This window comes from Eubalaena glacialis, chromosome 6 (genome assembly GCF_028564815.1).
Source record: "Eubalaena glacialis isolate mEubGla1 chromosome 6, mEubGla1.1.hap2.+ XY, whole genome shotgun sequence".
NCBI lineage: Eukaryota > Metazoa > Chordata > Mammalia > Artiodactyla > Balaenidae > Eubalaena > Eubalaena glacialis.
Window position 1 is genome coordinate 86507935 of NC_083721.1, and position 27650 is coordinate 86535584.

The 27650-nt window shown below is 42.2% G+C and overlaps 1 non-coding gene and 1 pseudogene across 1 annotated transcript; one reads left to right on the forward strand and one right to left on the reverse strand.

Annotated features, from left to right (window-relative positions):
- Nucleotides 1-23611: 23611 nt before the first annotated feature.
- LOC133094203 (U6 spliceosomal RNA) lies at nucleotides 23612-23718 on the forward strand. The gene has a single exon (XR_009701416.1). It is a non-coding gene; the product is annotated as a U6 spliceosomal RNA (small nuclear RNA).
- A 1488-nt stretch (nucleotides 23719-25206) lies between these two features.
- Nucleotides 25207-25569, reverse strand: LOC133093003 (small ribosomal subunit protein uS10-like; annotated as a pseudogene).
- Nucleotides 25570-27650: the final 2081 nt, after the last annotated feature.

Sequence of the window (27650 nt, forward strand, 5' to 3'; positions counted from 1 at the left end):
TGTGGTGGTGAAAGTATGGGTTATACTTTTTAAAATTATTTTCTCTTCTTTAAATGTTTTTAAATTACTTATTCAACAAAAACAAAATTATTATAAGAAACTTGCAAAAATCTAATTTGCTATGCAGTCTGAGATATATTCTGCAAAGTCAAATATTTGTCAGTAACTTTAAGCACACACTGAGCGTCAAATTTGGAAAAAGGAAACTTTTACAGGTTATCAGTAAAAACCATAGTTGTGGCTCCCCTGAAAATCCCAGGAACTTTTAGCTATGGGCACCAAAATATGCCCAGAGTGCTAACGGTGGGGTGGTGAGTGGGGGTGGGAGGAATGGGGGAGCTTCTGTGGAATCCTTAATATTCCCATAGACCTTCTATGGCAGGAATGATTGATGGATGATATATAATTAATTTCACTTGACAAGCATAAAGGAAAAATTTCCCTGAGCCACTGTAACCTGAGCTAATGAAACCCTATTTAAGCAAGGGTGTGTATTTAGACTGGATCTTACCTTAGTGACTTAGCCATTAGTAGGAATTCACTGTTTACCTTTAGGATTCTTATCAGTACTTAGACTCTGTTTGCATGTGATTTTCACCTGATTGCTCAACGTGCTCAGCGTTATATGATTTGGGACGAAATGAAAACTTTGCAAGATCACAAAAAGCTAATCTCAACTATCTAATCTGCTTAAAACTTTATGATTTTCTCTTCCCTTTCAGCATGCATTATGGCTTTCTCTGAAAAGATTCTGTGAACAAACAAAACACCTGCTTCAGGTCTTGTAAAATACCAGATCCTTCCAATTCCTTTAAGGCTTTTAGAGATGCAGGCCATGTTATCAGACATAGACACCGTGCCCCAATTGCTTCTCCAATCCCACTGGGGCAACACCTTTGAGAATCTCCCCTGGGGTCTGCTCTCCATGAGACCCCCCCTCTACAGAAAGTTCCAGAAAAAAAAAAAAAAGATGAGCTCTAAGAGTTCATAAAGAACTTTTGGGAACCCACAACTGGTTAACCCTGAACAGGGAACCAGGAGATCTGGATTCTGGTGGTACTTTACCCTGTCGTATGACCTTGGACAAATCACCCAACTTTTAGAACCTCCATTTCCTATTTGTACAAGGAAAGAATTGAAGTAGATACCCTCTAAAATATGTTTCAGTTCTAAAATTCTCTGACTCAGAAGAAATCCCCCATGAAGGTCAGTGGCAGGAAGGCCCAAGGTGGACTGATGGACCCTACTTCACAGTAAGACAAATGGGAACCTAACACAGGGACTAAGTCACAGGGAAAACGTAAGGTATTCCCATCTGGCTTTACTCTTGGAAAACTGGGAAGTAAGGGTGCAGATTCGACACTCCTTAAGCGGTCCTCGGAATAAAAGGCCTGGATGCATCAGGTGAGTTGTCATTTGTCTTTCTCCTGGATGGTTGGAGCTGTGTTTTTATTTCCATGGCAAAGAAACAAGCTCATAGCTGTGCCATGCGGAAGTGTTCATGAATAATTAGGGGACAGTGACAGCTGAACACCAAAAGGATTGGTTCTGTGAGCCCTTGGATTTGGGCAGCCTTGAGAACCCTCCACACGGAGACCTAGTCTAGGGCTGCTTTAATGTCATCCAGCGCCTGGGGCGAGCTACAAGCTCCGGCACTGCCTTCACTTATCCCCACCCAAATGTCTGGCCTCTGCCGGGTGTGCTCACAGGGGCTGGCACAGATCCGTGGCGGGGGAGGAGGGAGTGCTCTGGGAGCAGCTTTCTCCCCGACTCTCTGCCCAGGAACCATGTGACGGCCTGCGAAGGTCTCCAGGCTGAAGAGGTTTTTTGATGTCTGCTTAGCCCTACACATCCCACCTTTGGTAGGCGCCTACATCCCTTCCTTAGTCTTCCTTGGGAGCCCTGGCTCCTTGCCTTCTGCACTCTTGCTGCCACTTCAGGTACCTCAGAACTCAGAGGGAAACCCTGGAGTCAAGCCCTGTTCCCCCTTCCCACCTCCTGCCTGCATCCCGTCTCACTTCCACATCAATACTCAGTCAGTCTTCCCAAAGCATCACAGGATATCACTTACCAGTTCAAAAATCCAGTATCACCTATTTCCTAGCAAACTAAATCCAAATTTCTTAATCTAACCTTCAATGTTCTATTACCAAATTCTCTCTAGCATATGCCAGGCATTCCAACTCAAATGGAAAATCCCCACAAAGCAGCCCAGACTTACCCATCTGCACATTTTGCCCACTCTACACACACACACACACACACACACACACACCACACTCCACCTTTGTAGAGCTCACTCATCCTGCAAAGTCTAGCTTTAATGACTCCTTTTTTGGGAAGCCTACCTAGCATCTCTCAACCTAAAATCTTCTGAACTTCCTTAACTTTCTGATTCACACCTGTTTGGAGACATTCAACACTTTCTAATTAAAATCATAGTATGCTTTTTAAGGAACAAAGAATCACTAACAATTACAACCTTTTAATCTTTGTATATCTATAGCAGAATGTATGCTACATAGAAGGTTCTCAATGAATGCTCAATGAACCAAGAGTAGAGGTGACCCAGATACTGCAAGCTAATTATTACACACCTCTGGGTTGCTAAGGTGAAAAGCAGATGTGAGTACCAGAAATTGGAATCCATAAGCTGGAAATACAGTAGCCCCCCCTTATCCACAGGACATATGTCCCAAGACCTCCAGAGGATGCCTGAAACTGCAGATAGTACTGAACCCTATATACTCTTGTTTTTTCTATACATACCTACCTATGATAAAGTTTAATTTATAAATTAGGCACAGAAAGAGATGAACAACAACTAATAATTAAATAGAAGTATAACAATATACTGTAATAAAAGTTATGTGAATATAGACTCCCTCTCTCTTTCTCAGAATATCTTATTGTACAAATTTAACGTCTGTTCCATCTTAACTAAACACTTGTCACGCACTGTGACCGTAAGTTTTGCAATTTGAGGTGCGACAGCAAAACTAGCAGGAACTTCTTTTTCCCTCATAATTTCACAGACAGAAGATTCGTTCATACTGTAGATCTTAGCAACCTCAACATACAGTTTTTTTCTTTCCTTATTAAGTCAAGGACTTTCACCTTTTCACCTACAGCAAGCACTTTACGGCTTTTCTTTGGCAGAACCCAACTGCCAGCATCACTACTCTTTCACTTTGGGGCCTTTATAAAGTAAAATAAGAGTGCCTTGAACACAAGCAGTGCGATATCTCCATAGTCGATCTGATAACCGAGATGGCTACTAAGTGACTAACAGACAGGTTATACTGGACAAAGGGATGATTCACGTCCTGGGTGGGATGGAGCAGGATAGCAAGAAATTTTGTCATGCTACTCAGAACAGCCCACAATTTAAAACTTAGAAATTGTTTATTTCTGGAATTTTCCATCGAATGTTTTTGGACTGCAGATGCTCACAGGTAATGGAAACTGAGGAATGGCAAACCACTGATAAGGGAGACTACTGTACGTGCTTTTTCTCTTAAAGTTTCCAATGAAGGATAAACCTGTTTTTCACAAATCAAGATGGTATATCTCAGCCACTTTTTTCTGTCACAGATTCTTACAAAATACTAAGGAAACTGATGGACCCTCTCCCCATAAAAAGGTACATATACACTTCCAGACACATATTCATGTACAGGTAAAAAATTTTTTATTTGGTAATAATTTCAAACTTATAAAAAGTTGAAAAAAATAAATATGTTATAGAAATATCCATATACTGTTTATCCAAATTCACCTGTTAACACCGTTTGCTTTATCATTTGATCCCTCTAGCTCATTCATTCTTGCTCTCTGTGTGTGTGTATATATAAATGAAATTTTTTCTAAACAATTTGAGGATTGGTTACGTACATAAAAGCCCTTTACCCCTAAATACTTCACTGTGTGTTTCCTAAAAATACAGATATTCTCTTATGTAATCACAGTACAGTTTCCACTTTATAAATTTGTATGTTTTAATCTAATTCACCCTCCCTATTCCAACTGTGTCAGTTGCTCTAATATTACCCTTTATAGCATTGTTTTTCCCTCCAGTACAGGATCCATTCTCGGGTCAGGTATTACATTTAATTGCCAGTCTCATTAGCCTCATTTAATCTGGAATATTTCCACAACCTTTCTTTGTCTTATTTTGATATTGACATTTTTGAAAACTAAAGATCCTTCACCTTTTTAAAAAAATTAAATGGAACATTCTTTGTTTTGGGTTTGTCTGAGGTTTCTTCCTGGTTAGATCGAGGCTTTGCATTCTGGGGTGGCAAATTGCGGAGGGGATGCCGTGTCCTTCACTGGGTATATCCATCCATTCCTCATTGGTGAGGTTCATTTTCACCATCCAGAAAAGGTGCTGCCCAATTTCTCCACTGTACATTTGCTGTGCTTTGTTCTCTCTTGCAACTATAACAATCTGTGAGGAGACACTTTAAGACAATGCAAAGATCCTGCTCTCCATCGAATTTCCTTTAGGAATAACTTGAAGGCATTCACAGACCTTTGAGGGCCATCTATGCACTCTGAGTTAAGAACAAAAGTTATGAGTTTGCTGGTTTTCTCTGGCAGGGGCAGTCAGTTTGCATAAGGTCAATCACACATATGTTCCTAGCACTAGGTGGACACTGGAATAAGAAAAACTCCACCTCTTGGGACTTCCCTGGTGGCGCAGTGGTTAAGAATCCACCTGCCAATGCAGGGGGCAAGGGTTCGAGCCCTGGTCCGGGAAGATCCCACATCTTCCCGGGGATCTCACCGGGATGGAAGATCCCACCGGGAAGATTGCACAACGAAGTTGTGCAACACAACTACTGAGCCTGTGCTCTAGAGCCCGCGAGCTACAACTACTGAGCCCACATGCCACAACTGCTGAAGCCTGTGCTCCTAGAGCTGGTGCTCCGCAACAAGAGAAGCCACCGCAATGAGAAGCCTGCACACCGCAACGAAGAGTAGCGCCCGCTCGTCCAACCAAAGAAAGCCCAGGCGCAGCAACGAAGACCCAATGTAGCCAAAAATAAATAAATAAATAAATAAATTTATTTAATAAAAAAAGAAAAGAAAAACTCCACCTCTTGCCAGCTCTGCAATTTTTCACCCAGGTTGCTGTGAGCATTAAATGAGATTGGAATAGAGGGTTCCTAACTGAGTCCCCAGCATACGGCCTGTGTTTAATCAATGTTAGTCCCCTTTCCCTCCTTATGAATAAGTTAATGCTACTGAGGTAGAGTAATTTGTGCCCAAGAATCCAAAGGAAAGCAACGTCCTGTGAGAGGCACTCAGCCACAGTCTTTTCTGAGATCAGGATGAGTGGGACCTTGGGCAAACTTCTTAACCTCTCTGTGCATCAGTCCTGCATCTGTAAACAGGGAAAATAACACAGCCTAACCTGTAACATTGTTAGGGTTAAATGAATTAATACATGTAGAGTGCCAGGCACAGAGTAGGCACTGTATAAATGTTAGCTCTTACAGGTAGAATGTAAGCTCCATGAGGGCAAGGATTTTGCACCCTAATATATAGCTGCCTAGAAGAGAGCCCTGCACAAAGTAAACAATCATACCCCCAAGAAATGATTCAGAAATGCTAAGAAATCAGAAAGGGCCTTGAATTCTCCAGCTGATGTATAGTTTCCTACTTGGCTTGCCATTGCCTGCAGCTGGCTGAGAGAACTTGTCCGACCCTGGGTAGGACAAAACTCTGAAGAATGCTTTGCTCCTACCAACTCCTGGCAGACAATTTCTTAGTTGGAAGCTTTGTTTGGTTTTTTTTCGTTTTTTTGACTTCTTCAATTCCTTTATTTCTTTTTTTATTTAATTTAATTTATTTATTTATGGCTACATTGGGTCTTTTTTTATATATATAAATTTATTTTGTTTATTTATTTAGGCTGCTTTGGGTCTTCGTAGCTGCGCTCGGGCTTTCTCTAGTTGCGGCGAGTGGGGGCTACTCATCGTTGTGGTGTGCGGGCTTCTCATTGTGGTGGCTTCTCTTGTTGCGGAGCACAGGCTCTAGGCGTGCAGGCTTCAGTATTTGTGGCATGTGGGCTCAGTAGTTGTGGCTTGCGGGCTCTAGAGCGCAGGCTCAGTAGTTGTGGTGCACGGGCTTAGTTGCTCCCCAGCATGTGGGATCTTCCCGGACCAGGGCTCAAACTCGTGTACCCTGCATTGGCAGGTGGATTCTTAACCACTGCTCTACCAGGGAAGTCCGGAAGCTTTGTTCTCTTATCACAGGACAGGAAAGCAAAGGCCAGAAGCAGGTGCAGCCAACCAGGGCAGGCTGAACAGTCTGGTTGGCGGAAAAGCTCCCCCCAGTCATCACCGCCAGTAGAAAAAGGGAAATAACCACATTGTAGGCCTGCCTAGTGCACTGCCTCCTTTCAAAATACTTTGATCTCTGGTTTAACCAACTTAACTGCAAAGTAGGGATTCCCAAGCAGTAGGTTACTTCAGGAGGTTGTGGTTAGCAAGTGCATATTGAGAGCAAGCATTGTCTGTAGACTGAATAAACAGCGTGTCTTTCAAAGGTGAGCTACATCCTCAGCAGGCTTGAAGGTGGTGATTAGGATATCTGAAAGCACAGTTTCCCATCCCTCATCAAAATTGTTGAAAATGCAGATTCCAGGGCCTCACTTCCAAACAACTAAATCAGCATTGGTGGGGGAAGGGTGGCTGGAAGTGGTGATGGGGGTGAAATGGAGATGGGGGGAGGTGGAGGAGTGGCAGTGGTGAGGCGTAACAAAGCAGGAATCTGCCTTTTAAAATAATTAATTAGGGGCTTCCCTGGTGGCGCAGTGGTTGAGAATCTGCCTGTCAATGCAGGGGACACGGGTTCGAGCCCTGGTCTGGGAAGATCTCACATACCGCGGAGCAACTAGGCCCGTGAGCCACAACTACTGAGCCTGCGCGTCTGGAGCCTGTGCTCCCAACAAGAGAGGCCACGATAGTGAGAGGCCCGCGCACCGCAATGAAGAGTGGCCCCCGCTTGCCGCAACTAGAGAAAGCCCTCGCACAGAAACGAAGACCCAACACAACCATAAATAAATTAATTAATTAATTAAAATAATTAATTAATGAAGTTTATTTTTTAGACCAGGTTTAGGTCCACAGCAAAACTGAGCAGAAAGTACAGAGTTCCCAAATACCTCCTGTCCCCACACACACTCACAACCTCTCCCACTATCAACATTCCCCACCACAGTAGTCCATGTGTTACAATTAATGAACCTACCTTGACACATCATTATCACCCAAAGCCCATAGTTCACATTACGGTTCACCCTGGATGTTGTACATTCTGTGAGTTTGGGCAAATGTGTCACGATGTTTATCCACCATTATAGTATCATGCAGAGTAGTTTCACTGCCCTAAAAATCCTCTGTGCTCCACCTATTCATCCCTCCCTCCTCTCTAACTTCTACCACCATTGATATTTTTACTATCTCCATAGTTTTGCCTTTTCCAGAATGTCATACAGTTGGAATCATACAGTACATAGTCTTTTCAGATTGGCTTCTTTTACTTACTAATATGCATTTAAGATTCCTCCATGTCTTTTCATGGCTTGATAGCTCGTTTCTTTTTAGTACTGAATAGTGTTCCACCGTCTGGATGTACCACAGTTTGTTTATCCATTCACCTACTGAAGAACATCTTGGTTGCTTCCAGGTTTTGACAGTTGTAAAGCTGCTATAAACACCTCTGTGTAGGTCTTTGTGAGAACATAAGTTTCAACTCATTTGGGTAAATACCCAAGGAGTGTGATTGCTAGATTGTATGGTCAAGGTATGTTTAGTTTTGTAAGAAACTGCCAAGCTGTCTTCCAAAGTGGCTGTACCACTTTGCATTCCTATCAGCAGTGAATGAGAGTTCTGTTGCTGCACATCCCTGCCAGCATATAGTGGCGTTAGTGTTTTCGATTTTGGCATCCTAATATGTATAGAGAGGTATGTCATTGTTTTTTGTTTTTTTTTTAATTTATTTTTATTTTATTTATTTTTATTTTTGGCTGCGTTGGGTCTCCGTTGCTGCGCGCGGGCTTTCTCTAGTTGCAGTGAGCGGGGGCTACTCTTCCTTGCGGTGCACGGGCTTCTCATTGGGGTGGCCTCTCTTGTTGTGGAGCACGGGCTCTAGGCATGTGGGCTTCAGTAGTTGTGGCATGTGGACTCAGTAGTTGTGGCTCGCGGGCTCTAGAGCACAGGCTCAATTGTGTGGCGCACAGGCTTAGTTGCTCTGCGGCCTGTGGGATCTTCCCGGACCAGGGCTCGAACCCGTGTCCCCTGCATTGGCAGGTGGATTCTTAACCATTGCACCACCAGGGAAGCCCTCGTTGTTTTAACTTGCAATTCCCTAATGGCATATAACGCAGAGCATCTTTTCATAAGCTTACTTACCATCTGTTTATTTTCTTTGATGAGGTGTCTGTCCAGGTCTTTTGCCCATTTTTTAATTCAGTGGTTCATTTTCTTATTGTTGAGTTTTAAGAGTTCTTTGCATATTTTGAATAACAGTCCTTAATCAGATATGCGTTTTGTAAACATTTTCTCCCAGTTTGTGGCTTGTCTTCTCATTCTCTTGAGGAATCTGCCTTTTTAACCAGCTCATTCATATATGCAATAAAGTTCATGCTCTGTGCTCTCTGCTCAAACTGAAGAGTGAGGAAATCTTTCCTTCAGCCGTCAAAGCATAACAATGCACTTTCATTTTGGTTTTAAGCACAATCCTATAAACACTCAAAGTTATAAGTGTATGATGAATGTAATTCAAATGTGCATTTGTGAACAGCCCCAAATGTATCTTTAATAGTTTTTAATCCAGTTTTATGAAAAAGTCAAGAGACCTGGGTTCTAAAGGGAATTTGGCTACTAATTAGCTATATGACCTTGGACAAGTCTCTGTCCACCTCTAGACTCCAGCTTCCTCACATGTAAAATGAAGGGGATGAATTAGATGAGCTTTAAGTTTCCCTCTGGCCCTGTGGTTCTGTCTTTTCCATCAAAGCCAAGGCAAGGAGCATATTACTATCAATGAAACTTCTGAGTGAACATGGGTGGGCACATATTAATGAGAAATGCCTTTGACTTGGCATCCCCTAGACTGTGGGTAACAGTCTTCAAAGTCAGGATTTAATGCAGATTTGACTAATGCATAGATGAAACAAGGTTAGTGTCCCCACAAAAGTGCCACTGTGGTCGGTAAAACAAACCCAAATTGATAATGGCTAAATTTAAATGAGAAACTCTGTGTGTACATATACACAATTACATATAGGGCAGAACATAGGAAATTTCAGACTCAACAGAGTTTGTGAATGCAAAGAGAAACAAAAATAGAAACCATCAAATAGCCAGATGGCTGAGCTTTCTATTTTTAAATATATCATGAGTTCTGTGGGAGTATGTCAACGAGTAGCACTAAGAAAAATGTGGTAACCTTGAGCGTTTCTGTTTTCTAAACAAAACAATATCACACAGGGTGTCAAATAGCAAAGAAATTGTATAATGAAATGAAAGAAATGAATGCTTTTAAGTTCATGAAGCCCAGCCTTTAATGTTACACCATGATTCAAAGCACTAATCAAATGTTCTTCCTACTTGAAGCTGCGAGTTATTTACAGCGACTGTAATATTTCCAAGGAATACCTAAATTAGTAGGTAAAGTTACCTTTTTTTCCTGCTCTCAAATTTCTACACTCAACTTCTTTTCAAATGTCCTCATATAGTCATGGCGTAGCCACAAAACGTGACAGAATAAACACATCCACAGGTCATCGATTAGCCGAACTCTGTGAAACATCTAAGAAAATGTGTTTGGAAAAGGTCTGCGCAGTTTAGAAGAATTTTAGAGTAACTCACGAATCAGCTAACCCAGTCAACAGGTTACTCACTTAAGAATGATATAATTACTTTCAGTTTGCTTAAAGCCAGGGAAAAGTTGACACAGCGATTAAAGGAAAATGGGTGAAAAAAATAGAGTTACTTTATGCCGACTAAATTCAGGCTGTTCCAAGGAGTAGGCCCAAGGCTTATTTGAGGAAAGATTATCTTGACAAATTGGATAAACATTTTCTGCATGACAGGACGCTGATGGAGAGTCTGTTCTGCAAGCACACCTGGTGGTGGTTTGCTTAGTGTTTGACCAAGGTGTTCAGCTTGCCCGAGTTCTCCCAGGGGCTTTGTTTACCGTTTGGCAGGTAGAGGCAGAGCCGAGGTAGGCCTTGGTAACGGTTGTTGGGCTCTGCAGATGTCTTACTCCACCCCGGCCCCACCCCCATCTCCCCATGTGGGCTAAAACAACTCTTGGCTAGACCAGTCCACAAAAGCCAACACCAGACTTTAACAAACAGTCCATGCTTAAGGAGACCTGCAGTCTAATGTCCCCGAGGCAAATAAAAATGGCAAATGCAAACAAATGCACCAACACCCCCTCTCCCTTCTTTGGCTTCCTTCCATAGTCAACTGGGATGGAGAGGTCAGGTCCCACATAGGACATTGCTATGGATGCAAATTTTCCAGCACACAAGTCATGCCAGTACCAGGATGGAGAAGGTGTGAGTTCTACTCAAAGCCATGCTTATCTGGGCCCAAATGACTATAGATATGGCAGGTTGGTGGCCTCTTCTAAGGCCTTTGGGAGGACTCTCATGTCTCGAGTTACCTAAATATCTGTAGCCAGACCCCCAATTGTCTTTGCTATGGCTTGACATCCTTGAGAAGCCTTCACTTTCTGGAGGCAGTAATTTGCAGAATGGCTTCCTAGGGTTGGCCATTCAGTACTTACTAGTGCTGCTTTATTATTCAGGGAAGCACTAATTTGGGGAGTAGCATTCCCAGAGAGGTCATTAGACAGTGTAGGGGATCCCACTGCATTCAGGCCCCTCAAAGGGAAATGAAAGAACAACCCCACTTCTAGAATGAGTTTGCATTTTGCTAGGTCAATTTGGTTCATCCAAAATTGCTTTGTGTCAACTAATTTATGTCAATTTGTAGCCCATCCAGTGGTTCCAAGCATAATGGCCTCATATTACCACGTAGGATACGCTGGTTAGAAATGGCATTAGGGGTAACAGTGGTTTTAATTTGCTGAGTCTGTAAATCCTTGGGAAGTCAACCCCAGGTGCCAGGACTTGAAGCACCATTGAGCTCCACCCTCGAGCAGCATTCACTTTGCAGTCCTAAAGCTAAAACTTTAGTTTTATAGATTACAATCCATAATCCCCTCAATAACATGAATGCACCTCATTTCTTTCCCCACCCTTCTGCTTCATCCCTCTGCCCATCTCCTTAACTTTTTTTAAACAAGTAAACACACCAAATAAAGTAAAATAAAATCCCGGGGTAAAGCCAGAACAATGAAAGTGTTTGATTCAAAATTATCCAACATTTAATATGTGTCTACATTCCCTATCTTGTATAATCCTTACCTTGAAGTAGGTATTAGTCACCTGTCCCTTAAAGATGTGAGATCTCAAGTCTAGAAGACATTATGTGACAAGTCCATGTTCACACAGCTAGAATGTCCAGAAGCCAGGAATGAATTTCAGTGACTTTCTGCCTGACTCAGCCCCAGTGCTCAGTTTATAAGACTCCAACTCCCATGTCTTTTAAAGATTGATCAAGTCAAAGCTGATGATTTTTTTCTGCTAGTAATTTAGGGCACAACAAAAACAAAACATTTTTAATGATATATGTTAATTATACCTTATTTTCTAAGCCTCACATCTGAAATAAATTTTACAATGTTTTTTTCTGGTAGAGTTTTGGGGTTTGTTTGTTTGTTTGTTTTTCCTAATGGGAGATGTTTTGGTGTGATTTGGATCTGAGTTGAAATCTTAGTTCTAACTCTGATGAATTCATGAATTCATCACTTAGCCTCTGGTGGCCTCAGTTTCTGAATTTGCAAGCTGGGAATAAACATACTTACCTCCAAGGAGTGTTAAGCTTTATTACATATTACTTATTCTGCTCTGTCTCCTTAGACATTATCTGTCTCTCTCAGTAGACTATGAACTCATTTTAAGCATGAACTTTGTCCTCATCATCTATGTATCCTCCACTCATTTCGTCAGATTGTGCATATATTATTTGTTGAGTCAATAAATGATTTATGTGAGGGCACTTGTCACATAGTAGGACCCCAGTAATTGTTCATTTATTTTCCTTTTGGCCTTATTTCTTATTGAGAACTGAAAATCTGTCTACTACAGAAGACAGGAAATTGTTCAAATAATTAACTGTAGGCACTGTAGACAAAAATGGAAGAGATATGCAACTGAGCTCCTTTGTCACGGAGCAAAGGATTCTCTCCAGGTGACCCATGGGAGCAGAGGCAGGTATATAAACAGGCTGCACTGCAACCTGCTTGCCACAAGGCCGGGTCACATAAAGGGAGACTCAATGTCCAAATTATCAGAGAATTAAGAGAGCACAACCAATTATCTTGTGTGTTTCAGAAACTATGAAGAAGCAATGAAGAACTGGTCTCGCCATTCACCAGGCATTGGGTTCCTGTGTAATTCATCTGGTTGCAGCCTCTCCACCTCTGTTAAAGTATCAAGACCACATAGGCACAAAAGAAGCCAAAGGAACATGGTTTAAGGTAGAATGTCTGTACACATTTTATACATGAGTAATACAGGGAACCCTATTCCTTGTTGATATCAGTCTGGGTCCCAAAGCAGGTCTGATTTCAGAGTGTGCTAAAGCATTTGCCTGCAGCCTTGGATTGTTCCGATAGAAGATGCTAAGAGGAGACATCCAAATTGGGGAAAGAATACTAATCTTTTGGTTTTTTGTTTTTTGGGGGTTTTTTTTTGGCCGCACTGCATGGCTTGCGGGATCTTAGTTCCCCGACCAGGAATCGAACCTGAGCCCCGGCAGTGAAAGGGCCAAGTCCGAACCACTGGACCTCCAGGGAATTCCCAGAATACTAATCTTGAGGGAACAAAATGCCAATAATCAAATAATTATACCAGTGGATACAGAAAAATCATTTGACAAAATTCAACGCTCACTTTTGATAAAAAAAAAAAAAAGTTTCAGAAAAAGAGGATTAGAGGGAAACTTCCTCAACTTGACAAAGAACATCTACAAAGAACCTACAGGTAACATTATACTTAATGGAGAAAGACTAAACGCTTTTCTTCGAAGGTGGGGAACAAGAGAAGGGTGATCACTCTTACCACTCTTATTCAGTATAGTGCTAGAAATGTTACTCAGTGCCAGGAGTCAAGAAATGAAAATAAAAGACATAGAGATAAGAGAGGAAAAGGTAAAGTCATCCCTATTTGAAGAGGACATGACTGTCTTCATTGAAAATCAAAAAAACCCACCAAAAAAACCCTCCTAGAACTCATAATTGAGTTCAGCAAGATTACAGGACATAAGATAAACTACAAAAATTAATTGTATTTCTTTATACTAGCAACAGACACATGGACATGAAAAAAGAAATATTTATATGTCAATCTAACAAAATATGTATAAGATTTGTATACTGACGCTTACAAAACAAATCAAAGATACTCTAAACAAATGAAGAGACATATGATGCTGATGGATTGAAAAGACTCAACATAGTAAAGATGTTGATTCTCCTCAAATCGATTTACAGGCTTAACACAATTCCTATCAAAATCCCAGCAAGATATTTTTGTAGATATAAACAAGCTTATTCTAGAATTTATATGGAGAGGTAATTTGCTGGACAGTTACCTCATGCCAAACACTGTGCCAGGTAGTTTATAAAGGCACGCTGTCAAGGCCTCCCCTCGTTAATACCAGTTTATCATTATTTTTTTTTTAATAAATTTATTTATTTATTTATTTATTTATTTATTTATTTATTTTCAGCTGCGTTGGTTCTTTGGCACTGCGCACGGGCTTTCTCTAGTTGCGGCGAGCGGAGGCTACTCTTCATTGCGGTGCGCGGGCTTCTCATTGTGGTGGCTTCTCTTGTTGCGGAGCACGGGCTCTAGGCCTGAGGGCTTCAGCAGTTGCAGCACACAGGCTCAGTAGTTGCAGCACGCAAGCCCTAGAGCGTGCGGGCATCAGTAGTTGTGGCTCGCAGGCTCTAGAGCACAGGCTCAGCAGTTGTGGCACATGGGCTTTGTGGCTCCACGGCATGTGGGATCTTCCCGGACCAGGGATCAAACCCGTGTCCCCTGCATTGGCAGGTGGATTCTTAACCACTGCACCACCAGAGAAGTCCGTTAATAACAGTTTAAAAAAAAAAAAAAAAAAGGACAAAAATGTTCACTCACTTCAACTCCCTGTGACTTATGTACATGCCAAGTGGCAGAAGTCTCATCATCCCAGCCCCTAATTGTAAGAGGGTTCAGCATCACGAAGCAGTAAAAGCACTAGATCTTGTGTTAGAATACTCAGCCAACTAGCTAAGGGCAAATCATTCAATCTTTCTGTTTCCTCATCTCTAAAACAAGGAGAGTGACATTATAGAGCTATTGTGAGGCTCAAATGAGATAATGAAGGAAAAAGTACTTAAAATTTATATAATTGTTATTTGTTATTAATAAATCAAAAATAACAAAACAGGATAATTAAAGGCTCTGGTGACATCTAAGTTTGTTAAGGGCTCAAGATTCCCTGGAATCTCATTCTGTTGGCATTTCTTCTCTCTCTCTCTCTCTCTCTCAAACACACACACACACACACCACTCAACACACATTACTTTCACTGCTATGACTTCTCTTCTTTACAATCATTTCTTACCAAAAGAAAAAACAATTCTTAGTGGATGAAAACAAATCTTGGTTTACTTGGCTCATGCAGGGGAATAAATGTAAAATAAGGAAACGAAGAAAAACTGAGGGATGTGAATTCCCCTCACTTCAGTGAATACTAATTGACTGCCTGTAGGTATTTAGTGTTATACAACGCTCTAAGGACACAGAACTGAAGAAAACACAATCCCTACCCTCAAGGACTTCATAGCTTAGGAGAGGAAATGAAGCAGTGTACAAATAATTTCTATAAAATGTGATAAAGGGGGAATTCCCTGGTGGTCCAGTGGTTAGGACTCTGCTCTTTCACTGCCAAGGGCCCAGGTTCAATCCCTGGTCGGGGAGCGCCCCAAAAAAAAAAAATGTGATAGAGGAACACAAAAATCCCTCACCCGTTCCAGGAATGTCAGGGAGGACACCTGAGTGAAAGCATCCTCATGGGAAGGGGACGAGACAAGCAAAGGAGCAGTAGCATGAAGTAGAAGGGCACATCAGGCAACTTCAAGTCCCCTGTGTCACTAAGCATCAGCAAATATTCTGGAGAGAAGCCCCTACAGAGGTGAACAGATCAAAAAAAGCTTTGTTTACTGTGCTGAAAGCATGGGCTTTACTCTCTTAACCATGAGGAGCCATTGGAGAGTTTTTAACCTCGAGAGCAACATGGTCAGAGTTGTGCTATAGATGAATTTCCTAGTGACAGTGAAGATAACAGATCTGAGGGGGACAAGAATAGAGGTAGTAGGACAGGTGTGTGGGGTAGGAAGGGGGCAGGAAGTGTAATCGCCCAGGCAAGAGAAAAGGGAGGAAAGAAATCAGGCAGCAGCAGCCAAAAATATATAAATGATAAAACTGATAAGACTTTGCGATTGATTGAACATGGGGATAGAGGCAGAAATGAAGAAAAAGAAGTAGTCCATAGTGTCTCCTAAGTTTCTGTCTTGGATACCCAGGTAGGTAAGGTGAGGGTAGGGGTCGGGGGTTCGTTTGAGAGCACTTGCATTTGGAGCACTAGATTGGGTCAAGGAAATGGCCATGATCCATCTATTCAGGTGTGCCTGGGGTGATAAAGGGAGAGAAGTAAACAAGAGGAGTACTTCAGAGGTTTCTTCCCAACAAAATAGCTGGTGAGTGACATCTAGCTTGGGTTTACACAAGAAATACTCAAATACTAGAATCCACACAGACACTGACGGTAAATACCAAGAAAGCCAAAATCTTAAGGCTTGCCTCCAGAATGCTATCATTCCATCATTCAAAGACATCAGCATTCAAGAGACCAGCAAAAAGGAGACAGTGGCAGTTCCAACTCAAAACGGCCAAAAGCAGAATAAGGATGCCAGTGTGGCTGCTGTGCTCTCGCCTCATACCTGCCCCTCCCAGAGCCGAGAGCAGTTGCACACAGGCCACTGCCCTCCTACTTTCTCATCTGAATAAGGAACAAGGAAATACCACATATACGATGTGACGGTGCCAGCAGAGAAGCCTCAGAGTCACTTGTGTAAAATAAACACAACCCTGTTCTGCGAGGTCCACGTGGTCCTGTAACCCTTGTGACTTTCTGCCCCCTAACTTCTCCCTCCTCCCATCACCCTCCATCTCCCTTAGAGCCCTGGACCCTATTCCTCTTGTTGCAACTCTGTCACCAGTTGGGTTGTTTATTGTGTTTCTATTTGAGGATTACAGAGGCAAAAGTCCTTTAAAAAAACTGTTCTTCTTATTGCAGGCGCCCCTCACCTATCAAATAACTTTCATTTGCCCCCACGCACCAAACAACCCTGTGCTTTCCCTGTGCTGTTTGCAGTCAGTCACAGTCCCATGGAAGGATTAGGTGCAAATGTCACTCTGCCGTTTCCTTCAGTAGATTGTGCAAGTGTACGCTGGATTGTGTAAGTGAATATTAGCTCTTTCCCTGCAGTGCTAATACATCAAGCAGTGTTTGAGGTCTTTTTTTTTTTTTCTTCCTTGCAGAGGGATAGAATGAGCAAGCAAAGAGTCATAACTTTCTTTCCCTTGGCAGGCAGGAGTAGTGAACTAAGAAGCCTGCCAAACTGCCAGCCCACATATGGAAAGTGTCCAACAACCTAGGGAAATTCAGGATGGCCACTAACTGTTCTGGCAGGTTTACTGGAAATGATTTCTTTATGAAGAAAATCCTTTAAGGGGGGCCCCTTTCAGTGAAACTGTGACAGTAAGACCTCCCTTGCACTAGAGGGAGCAGTGCAAAGAACACTTTTACTAGAGATGAGTAATTGGTAAACTGGGCAGGCGGCAACTTTCTCTGTGGTATAGCCCAGCAGATCGAATTCAACTTTGTTTAGTGTCATCACTGCTGTAAACTCAGATACCACTGCTCCTTCAGAACGCTGTGGACCAGAGGTCTCAAATTTGGCCTGGGAACAAGTGCTCGTTCGCCACCTGATGGATCTGTGGGTTAGCAATAAGTATAGAAATTGGGAGTAAGCCTTTAGAAACATTGATAATAATTCAACAGGGTAGTTTGGTAGCTAATAATTTAAAAATTAGGTTTGTTTTTTTAATATTGTTTTTCTAATAATTCGTTTTTATTTTATTTTATAAAAGTATAAATCAGCTGGGGCTTCCCTGGTGGCGCAGTGGTTGAGAGTCTGCCTGCCAATGCGGGGGACACGGGTTCGAGCCCTGGTCTGGGAAGATCCCACATGCCGCGGAGCAACTGGGCCCGTGAGCCACAACTACTGAGCCTGCGCGTCTGGAGCCTGTGCTCCGCAGCAAGAGAGGCCGCGATAGTGAGAGGCCCGCGCACCGCGATGAAGAGTGGCTCCCGCTCGCCGTAACTAGAGAAAGCCCTCGCGCAGAAACGAAGACCCAGCAGAGCCATAAATAAATAAATTAATTAATTTAAAAAAAAAAAAACACAGTATAAATCAGCTGAGGATGAGAAAGAAATTTTTAGGAAGATCCAGATGCCCCACGGATTGCTAGAGAAGCACTGGTAGATAAAGGAGCACTAGACAGAACTCAGGTGTCCTGGGCTCCAGCCTTTGCTCCTTCGTCAACTATGTGAATGGTCAATTCACTTTGTCCCAAGGGGGTACAAGCTCACATCTATAACTGGGGGCAGGGGGTGGGGGTGGTGAACATTGGTCTTTAACCATACCTCCTTGCCTGACAGCACGTCTACCCTGCCTAAAACCTACAGACTGTTCTTTAATTTCTTCCCCCTTTCAACGTATCCAATTGGACAAAGTCCTGTGGATTCTGTCCCTGAAGTGTACCTCACATCTCCTCGCCCTGCCTTCTGTCACATCAGGTCTCCTCCAAACTGAGCCTCCTGTCTCCAGGCTTGGCTCTCACCATATTGTTGTTAGAGGGACCTTAAGGAAATTTAAAATGTCATTCCTCTGTTTACAGAGGAGTGCCTTGTGCCGTATACAACACATTCCAAACTTTGCCGAACCTCCAAAGCCCTTGGTAACTGGCTCTGGACAACCCTTCTGGCCTCATTTCCAGATACCCTCCCCAAACCAGCCAAAGCCCCAACCACTCCGGGCTCCTTCCTGCTCCTCAGAACCCTTGTTACACCTCAGGCCTTGGTCTATGGCTTGGTTCACGCTGTCACCTCTGCCCCGGAATGCCTCTTCCTCTGTGTCTACCTGGCACTTTCATCCTTCAAAGCTCAGCTCATGTCACTATCTCTCTGCATTTTCTCTGGCATTCCTCTTTCTCTACCAGATATAATTACTCCTTTATGTACATCTTCTTCTCACTTTATATTTATATAAATATAGTTATTAGTTTACCTGTTTTGTTTCTGCTTTCCTTTCCAAAACCAAGATTCCTTATGAATCTTTTTTTTTTTTTCTGGCCATGCTGCCAGCTTCCGGGATCTTAGTTCCCCCACCAGGGATCGAACCCATGCCTCCTGCAGTGGAAGTGCGAAGTCCTAACCACTGGACCACCAGGGAAGTCCCAAAGATTCCTTATGAATCTTAATTATCCCAGCAACTAGTACGTTACCCCACATACAGGAGACATTCAGTTGTTTATGTCCGTATTATAGGTTGAGACACTTTTTTGATTCATTCATTCATTCTTTGGGGACCACCATGTGCCAAGCGCTCAAGATTTAGTGATGACTAAGATAGACAAGGTCACAGCCATCATGGAGCTTACATTACAGTGTGGGAGACAGAAAACAAATAAATAGGGTGATAAACAAAAGCAAGTAAATAAACAAACAAGATAATTACAGAGATCATTGAGATCATTGCTATGAAGAACCTAAACAGACTGATGAGATAGAGCCTGCGGTGGGGGGCGATGGGGGGGTGGGGAGGCAGATCAGGAGCATCCTCTCTGAGAAGATGACAGTTGAGCCGAGATCTGAAAGATGAGAAGAGCAGAGAGGAAAAGGGCCTGGCCTGTTCAAGGAACAAAGATAAGGCCGATTTTTTGCATAATAAGCAGGGCTGAGTGATATGAAATGAAGGTGGAAAACTAGGCCCCAGTATGTAGGACCTCACTAGGGTTCAGTAAGGAGTTTAGAGTTTTACTCTGAGCTAAAAGTCTTTGAAGTGTTTTAAGGAGGGGGGTTGCCTTGGTCAGAATAAAATCTTAAGACATTTACTCTAGGCCTATAAAGACTGGATTAAAGAGGAACGAGAGATCAGGAACCAGATGAAGGGCTGATTCCAGGATTGCAGGCCAGAGATGATGTTTGCTTAGACTGGGGGTAAGAGAGCAAAGGCAGGGGAGGCCCTCTGATAGGGGGCCTATCAGAGACGCCATTTGGAGCTCAAATTAGAAGGAGTTGGTTATGGATTGAATGTGTGTGGAACTAGAGAGACGTAATGGAAAATGTGGCAATCAAGGATGACCCTGAGGTTTTGGCTTGAGTGTCAAGGTAGAAATTGGTGGTGTTGACTGAATTGTATTGAATTGAATTGAATTGGTGAGGAAGTTTGGGGAATGGGTTCTGTTGGGTGGCCTGTGGGAGAGACTAGGAATCAAGGGTTCTGCTTTGGTTGGAGATGTATATTAGACATCCAAGAGGAGCTGTCAAGGATTAGGAAACAGCTAAGTGATAGAAAAGGAAACTGAGGCTGAAGAATGGGTATACAGGTACCAAGTGTTAGAAGCCCACTAAGCTAAGCAGCCTCTTCTCCAGGATACGGCAGTTATCAATTATTTCCTTTAGTCGGAATTGGAAGATAAGTACAAAAGATCTGACAAGAGACAGGTAAAAGAGACGGTAAAAGAACAGTTTTTGTTCTTTTAAGTTTGGGGAGGGGGGACTGTTTGGTTTTTTTCCCAGCACAATCTTTAGAAAAAGAAAGAAAAGTGAAACAAAACTTCTGTCCTGGGGTCTAGTTAAGAACACGCACTCTGCGGCAGCTTGGGTTCAGAGACTATCTCTATGGGTTACCCCTGTGTGACCTTGAAAATGTTCCCTCAAACCTTTGCCCCTTGGTTCCTGATATATAAAATACTTTAAAATGGGACCTACCTCCATGTGTCACCATGAGGGTGAGTTAATGTGTGTGGCAAGTGCTTCCAGCAAGACACACAGCTACAGCTCACAGACCCTTAGCTCTAATCTGAGCTTCTGCAAGAAGCCCCAGCAATGCCGAACCATTTCCAGTTATCCAGACGAGCCAAGCTTTCTCTCCACTGGGTCTTTTCCCAGTTCTTCTCTAAATAGACATAGGTGTCCCTAAAAACCACCATGCTATGAAAAATTGTGCAATGAAAACCACAAGGCTTATGGGAAAATGGGGTTTAATGGCACAACACTCAAAAACATCTTCAGTGACATATTAAAAAAATACAGGAATCAAGATTTTAAGGGACTTCCCTGGTGGTCCAGTGGTTAAGACTCTGCGCTTCCAACGCATGGGGCGTGAGTTTGATCCCTGGTTGGGGAACTAAGATCCCACATGTCACATGGCCAAAAAAAAAAGATTTTAAATATTTTTCCCTCAAAGGAGACTATCAAGAGAGGGGAAAGAACCCACAGAATTGGAGAAATTATTTGCAAATCATTTATCTGAAAATAGGGGCTTCCCTGGTGGCGCAGTGGTTGAGAATCTGCCTGCCAATGCAGGGCACGTGGGTTCGAGCCCTGGTCTGGGAAGATCCCACATGCCGCGGAGCAACTAGGCCCGTGAGCCACAACTACTGAGCCTGCGCATCTAGAGCCTGTGCTCCGCAACAAGAGAGGCCGCGATAGTGAGAGGCCCGCGCACCGCGATGAAGAGTGGCCCCCGCTCGCCGCAACTAGAGAAAACCCTCACACAGAAACGAAGACCCAACACAGCCAAAAAAAAATTGAGGCACAAACCTAGGATTTAAATCTGAAGAGTCTAGTTATAGAGTATACTCTTATAACCACTATATAACCATAAGTAAAGACATTCAGATTTTAATTGAAAAAAAAAAAACACGAAAACTTAGTGCTGGTTAATCATGTCTTGTCATTAAACTTGTGCTGGCCACACAAGTCACCAGTCTGCAACCACTGTCAGGACGAAGTCTTTTCTCCTTCTCTCAGCCTTGAATGCCTCTTTTTGGAGTATGACAGGCATGCGTTCCACACATGACTTGTTTGTGTCCTTTTTCTTTATCCATAAAATAGGCATAAATAGACCTATTTTGCAAGGGTGTATAAATATACAAAATGAACTATATAAAGCTCTATCTAGCACAATAGCTAGAACCTCACAGGCAAGAAATAAATTAGAATATGAACTATTTTTTAAGTTTTTCCTGTTGTGTCCATCTCTTTCCTACAGAGCTGGGTGTAGGCCCCCTTCTCTTTGCCAGCACAATGCACAGCACCTAGCAGGAGCCAGATAAATAGAGGATTTGCTTTGGCTGATGTGCGATCTATTTTTATACCATTTTTTCCTAATTGAAAAATTAGTGAATGTTCATTTTAAAACAAAAACTTAGCAGAAGACAAAAGCTGGGAAAATTGTAAGTTATCTTGACTATATTATTACATCTAGAAATAATATCATTTTTATATTTTAGCATTTATCTTTCCAGACTTACTTTTATGGATATTTATAATAATTCCAATATGGGATTATTCAAAACATACTCCTCTATGCAATGATTTTTTCTTTTTCTTTTCTTTTTTTTTTTTTTTGGCCACACCACAGGTATGCAGGATCTTAGTTCCCCAACCAGGGATCGAACCCGTGCCCCCTGCAGTGGGAACTTGGAGTCTTAACCACAGGACTGCCAGGGAAGTCTGAACAATGCTTTTTTCTTTAAAAAAAAAAAAAAATACAGATGCACACACATATTTTTCATGTGAAGACATACATATTTACACCAAGTTTTTAAGTACTAATTATATTTTTTAAAACAAATTTTGTCTACAATATCTCCCTTTCTTATGGAACTAACATCCAACTGATTTATATTGAGTAATATATATTTTCAACATTTATTGAGAACCATTTATTGAACCAGCAATGGCTCCACACAGACCTCTGCCTCTGCCCTCGTGCCAAGGTAAACCTTATTTACACCTTGCGATCTCAGACAGAGAGGGTGCAGCAAGATGCAAATATTGAAAAAAATTTAAATGAGCAGCCAACCCCCAAGCAAGTGCATCATGTAAAGCAAATGTATGTGTCTGGTTTCATCTCTGACTCATTGATAGAAGTGAGTACTGGGGAGCCAGGGTATTATTTAGCCTAGCAAAGTCCTGACCAATTTAGTCTATGTCCTAGTCTGCTACTGAATCTATTCTCACTCCTACAAAGGGTGAGAGGCAGGCTGGTGAGGTAGAAAAAGGATGGACTTCACATTTCTTGATTCCACTTACTTCCTAGCAGGGTGTCCTTGAACAAGTTGCTTAATTTCTCTGAGGCCCATTTCCTTATCAGTAAAATAGAGATAGGAATAACTATCTCATCAAGTTGTTAAAAGGATTAAATGAGATCTTTCTGGATCACAAATCCAGTAGAAGCCTGATTTACTGCTCAAAGGCCCCCAGGGCTCTCCTGTGCCTTCCCGGTAAAATCCAATCCCCTTGGGAAGCCTCTCCAGCCCACTTCTCACAAGCTCCCTCACTCGCCAGCCACAGAATGCTATTTCCCGAGATACAGTCGTCCCTTCAATCCTTCACTCACTCAGCACATTTTTTTTGAGTCCCTGTTATGAGTGAGGCCCTGGATTAAATGTTAGTAATACACTGTGGAACCAGACTGACCTGAGGTCTGGTGAGGCCTCAAGGGAGTAAAGTGGCCATTACAATCCTGTGCGCTGACTGATGCGAGAGGGAAGGGCAAGGTGCTCTAGAAGTGCATATGAAAGGCACCTTACCTAGACTTGAAAGGCCTTGGAAAGCTGTCTGAAGAAGTTGGATTGTATTTAGAGAGTGCCTCTAAAGGGATGTAGTGTGTGATCTTGCACAAATCACATCTCTGCATTTTTTTTTTTGTAGGTGAGGTGTAAGGCTAGAAGAGGTCATATTTACCAAAAGGAATAGTCTTCATCCCTTTGGATATACTTTCCAAAGGTTTAACAAATCTCCCTCCCAGCACATTCTCCATTCCCTTACAACCTTCTCATGAAAGAGCCTTTTGCTGTTCACAGCCCATGGGTGAAGTATCCCAGCAATGGGCTAGTAGAAGAGGGAGGTGCCCAGGGAAACTTTCCCTGAGAGCAACACAGGAATTTAGAAGAAGAAAGCAGGGGGCAGGGCAGGGGCAGGGGGATGATGGAATTTTTAAAAAATCACCATTCAGCAATCCAGACTGAGATAATTGATTCAGTCAAGGATCATAAACGGATGCTAAAACCATTAGGTGAAAAGTTGAGAAACAGGATGCTCAAAAATCCCCTAAGTGCTCGCTTCGGCAGCACATATACTAAAATTGTAACGATACAGAGAAGATTAGCATGGCCCCTGAGCGAGGATGACATGCAAATTCGTGAACCATTCCATATTTTTATATGGGGATATATGTATACGTATAGCTGATTCACTTTGTTATACAGCAGCAACTAACACAACAATGTAAAGCAATTATACTCCAATAAAGAGGTTAAAAAAATTTTTTTTAATTAAAAAAAAAAATCCCTTAAAATGGAAAGATCTGATGATCATCACCTTACCCAAATGATCAAACTCAGAGCTTTCCTCTGAAGCATTTGGCAGGGTTCTTCTCCCATGACTTTGATATTTCATTGCAAACTTTATTCTAAGTCTTCTTTTGCCTGTTTCTCAATACGTGTGTCTCTAGAGTTTAGTCTCCTGCCCTCTTTCCTTTTTATGCTACATGTTCTTCCTGGGCAAGCTCAGCCGCTCCCAAGATCTTAACCAAAAAGCTATTTGCTGATAACTTCCGAATCTGTCTCCATTCCAGATCTCTTTCCACAGCTCTAAATTCATAGTCCAACTGCCTGCTGGCCTTCCTCACTGGGACTTCCTCAACTGCAACTTTCTTAGCACTTAACTTCTCCTCTTTTCCTGGCCCTATTCAGGAATATTTCTCATCTTGCATTCCTTAACTTAATTAATGACCTCATGATCAATCAGTTATCCAAGCCAGAAATCTGGTGTTCTTTCTTTATTCATATTGTCAGCCAGGATATATTTATTATCTACTAATGGCAAGGTACCATGTTTATTGTTAGACATGCAATAGGGGCAAAACCAATTTCAAAACCTATTTACCGGAGGAAATAAACATCAATTAAACGATCATAAAAATATATGCATAATTATAAATTGAGATAAATGTTTTGAGAAAAAAGAATAAGAAGCTGAGAAAATAAAACAGAGAACCTACCCCAGCTGAGGGGTAGGGTGGGAAAGGGGATAAGGAAATCAATTTCAGAAAATTCTTCTCTGAGAAAATATTTGAATTAATTAAGCAGGGGAGGGAAGAAGTGGATGGATAAAGAGGTGGTGGTCTCTAGGAGGAGGGAAGGACACAAAAACCTGGAGGTGGCAATTTTGAAGAAGTGAGAGAATGATGGTATGGATGGAGCACAGAGAACAATAGGAAGAGTTCAAAACCAGGCTGGAGCAATCACTGGGGCCAAAACTTGCTGAGCACCGAAAACCATATATAGTGTTTTGAACGTTATCTTAAAAATAATGGGGGACTTCCCTGGTGGCACAGTGATTAAGAATCCGGCTGCCGATGCAGGGGACACGGGTTCGATCCCCGGTCACAGAAGATCCCACGTGCCACAGAGCAGCTAAGCCCGTGCGCCACAACTACTGAGCCTGTGCTCTAGAGCCTGCGACCCACAACTACTGAGCCCGTGCGCCTAGAGCCCGTGCTCCGCAACGAGAAGCCACCACGAAAAGCCTGCTCACCCCAACGAAGAGTAGCCCGCGCAGCAACGAAGACCCAAAGCAGCCAAAATAAATAAATAAATAAATAGAAAAAAGCGAAGGCATTGAATAGTTTTTTTTAACAACTGATTATCAATTTATTAAAAATGTTGATTTAAGCATCTCAATGGTGACTTCAACCTCGACTCCTGGCTCAATACCGATGGAAGTGATCTGCCTGACAATCTCAGAAGGACTGTGCAGGTCAATGAGTCACTTGTGGAGCCTCATCTGGAAACAATCCCAAGTCTTAGAACCTTCACCACAAGTTTTCCTTGTAGTTATTCTGAGTCTTGGTAGGCATCCGAACCGGTCCTTTCGCTTGAGATTCTTTTCCTTCGCGCCTCTGATCAGGTCAGCACATACCCTCTGCAAAGACTTCAAGCTGCGGCTGGGGAGGGTGATTCTAATCCGGTGAATCGCCACCTCGGGCTTTCCGGTATCTTTAAAAGCCATAGCTGCGGACCGACTTGTTCCTCGGCGAGAGCGAACAGTGGTGAGTCTGGAGCAGGAGCGGGTGGCCCGAGGCTCCGCTGCAGCGGAGACCGCGTCTTCCTCCAAGAGAGCCATTGAACAGTTTTAAACAGGGTCGGGTGGCGATGGCAGTGTTCTTTACAATAGGCAAAAGTGGAAACAACCCAAAATGTTTATCAATTGACGAATGGGTAAATATAATGTGGCATATCCATACAATGGAGTATTTTCATCTATAAAAAGCAATCAGAACTGATACATGCTACAACATGGATGAAAACACATCCATGAATGCGTTTTCACACATGGATGCTCAAAGAAAGAAACCAGTCATTAAAAAAATATATATATATACATTATGATTTTTATAACCATAAAATGTCCAGAATAGACAAATCTATAGACAGAAAGTAATTAGTGTTTGCCTGGGTCTGGGGAAGTGAGTGGTGGTTGGGCAATTATGCTAATAGGCGCAGGGTTTCTTTTGGGGATGAGAAAAAGATGTAAAATTAGATTCTGGTGATAGTTGTACAACTCTGTGAATATATTACAAACCATTGAAATGTACACTTTATTTTTTAATATTTTGAACAATTTTATTTTATTTATTTATTTTTTGCCCACGCGCTGCGTGGCTTGCAGGATTTCAGTTCCCCGACCACGGATTAAACCCAGGCCACCGCAGTGAAAGCGCTGAGTCCTAACCACTAGACCACCAGGGAACTCCCTGAAACATACATTTTAAATGAGTGAATTGTATGGTATGTGAATTTTACCTCAATAAAACTGTTTTAAATTAGGAAAGAAAGAAACAGAGATTTAAGCCAGATGACAACATGCCATTTTTAAATAGATGTTACTCCTGTTCATTGATTCCAAAGTCCTCTTATTCAAGATATCAAGATAGCTTGGAAACTGGTCATCAGAAGTTCATTTGGTGTAGACAGAATCAAAACAAAAGGAATTTAATGGTTTCGAGTGCGGTCTCTCAAATCAGCTAAAGACAACATGATCAACTAGTGACTGATGTATTTATATATCTAACATCCTGAGAATGTTGTAGATACTCTGACAAAACTCTGAGGATTCAATTCATTCATTCATTCATTCATTCAACATCTGTTTATTGAGAACCTGTATGTGGTACTTAATAATGCATGCTTTAGGGACTTCCCTGGTGGTCCACTGGGTAAGACTCCGCCCTCCCAATGCAGGGGGTCCAGGTTCCATCCCTGGTCCGGGAACTAGATCCCACAAGCATGCCACGACTAAGAGTTTGCACGCCTCAACTGAGAAGCCTGCACGCCGCAACAAAGATCCTGTGTGCCGCAACTAAGACCCAGCACAGCCAAAATAAATATTTTTTTTTAAAAAAATACATGCTTTAAACAGTAGTCATCTTTTTAAAATATTAAATTGACACCCACGGTCTGACAATAGCACTGAATATTAGAAGTAGAGGCTATTCCTTAAATCTGAATATAAGCTCTACTAGTGCATGATTCAATTCTGGATAGTGGGAAGGTGGAAGCAGGAAACTGACATTTACTGAATGTCTACAATTTGTCAAGTACTGTGCTAAGTAATTCAAAAGTATGATCTCATTTAATCCTCACAATAACACTTTGAGGTGAGTATTATCTGCAGATGAATAAACTATTCAAAGAGGTTGTGTAACTTACCCAAAGTCATACAACCTGTAAATTAGAGAGAAGATACTTGAAACGAGGTCTTCTGATTCTAAAAACAGCGTTTTGCTTTGTTTTGGGTTTGGTTTTGTGTCTGCTGGTTCCCAAGAGAACATTTTCATAAATTAATTAATTTATTCAGCAAAGATTTATGTAGCATTACCATATGCCAGGCACTGTGCTGGACCCTACAGATACGGAAAACAACCACTGACCTCATAGTGCTCACAGTCTAGCTAGGAAGACAAATCTTTTAACAAAGACAGTTTGAATTGTCAACATATTGTAAGATTCAACTGCCCTTATTGAATTTCACTGTGCTATGTGCTTCTGCATTCAACAAGATCCCAGCCCCAACTTTCCTTCCCAACTGCA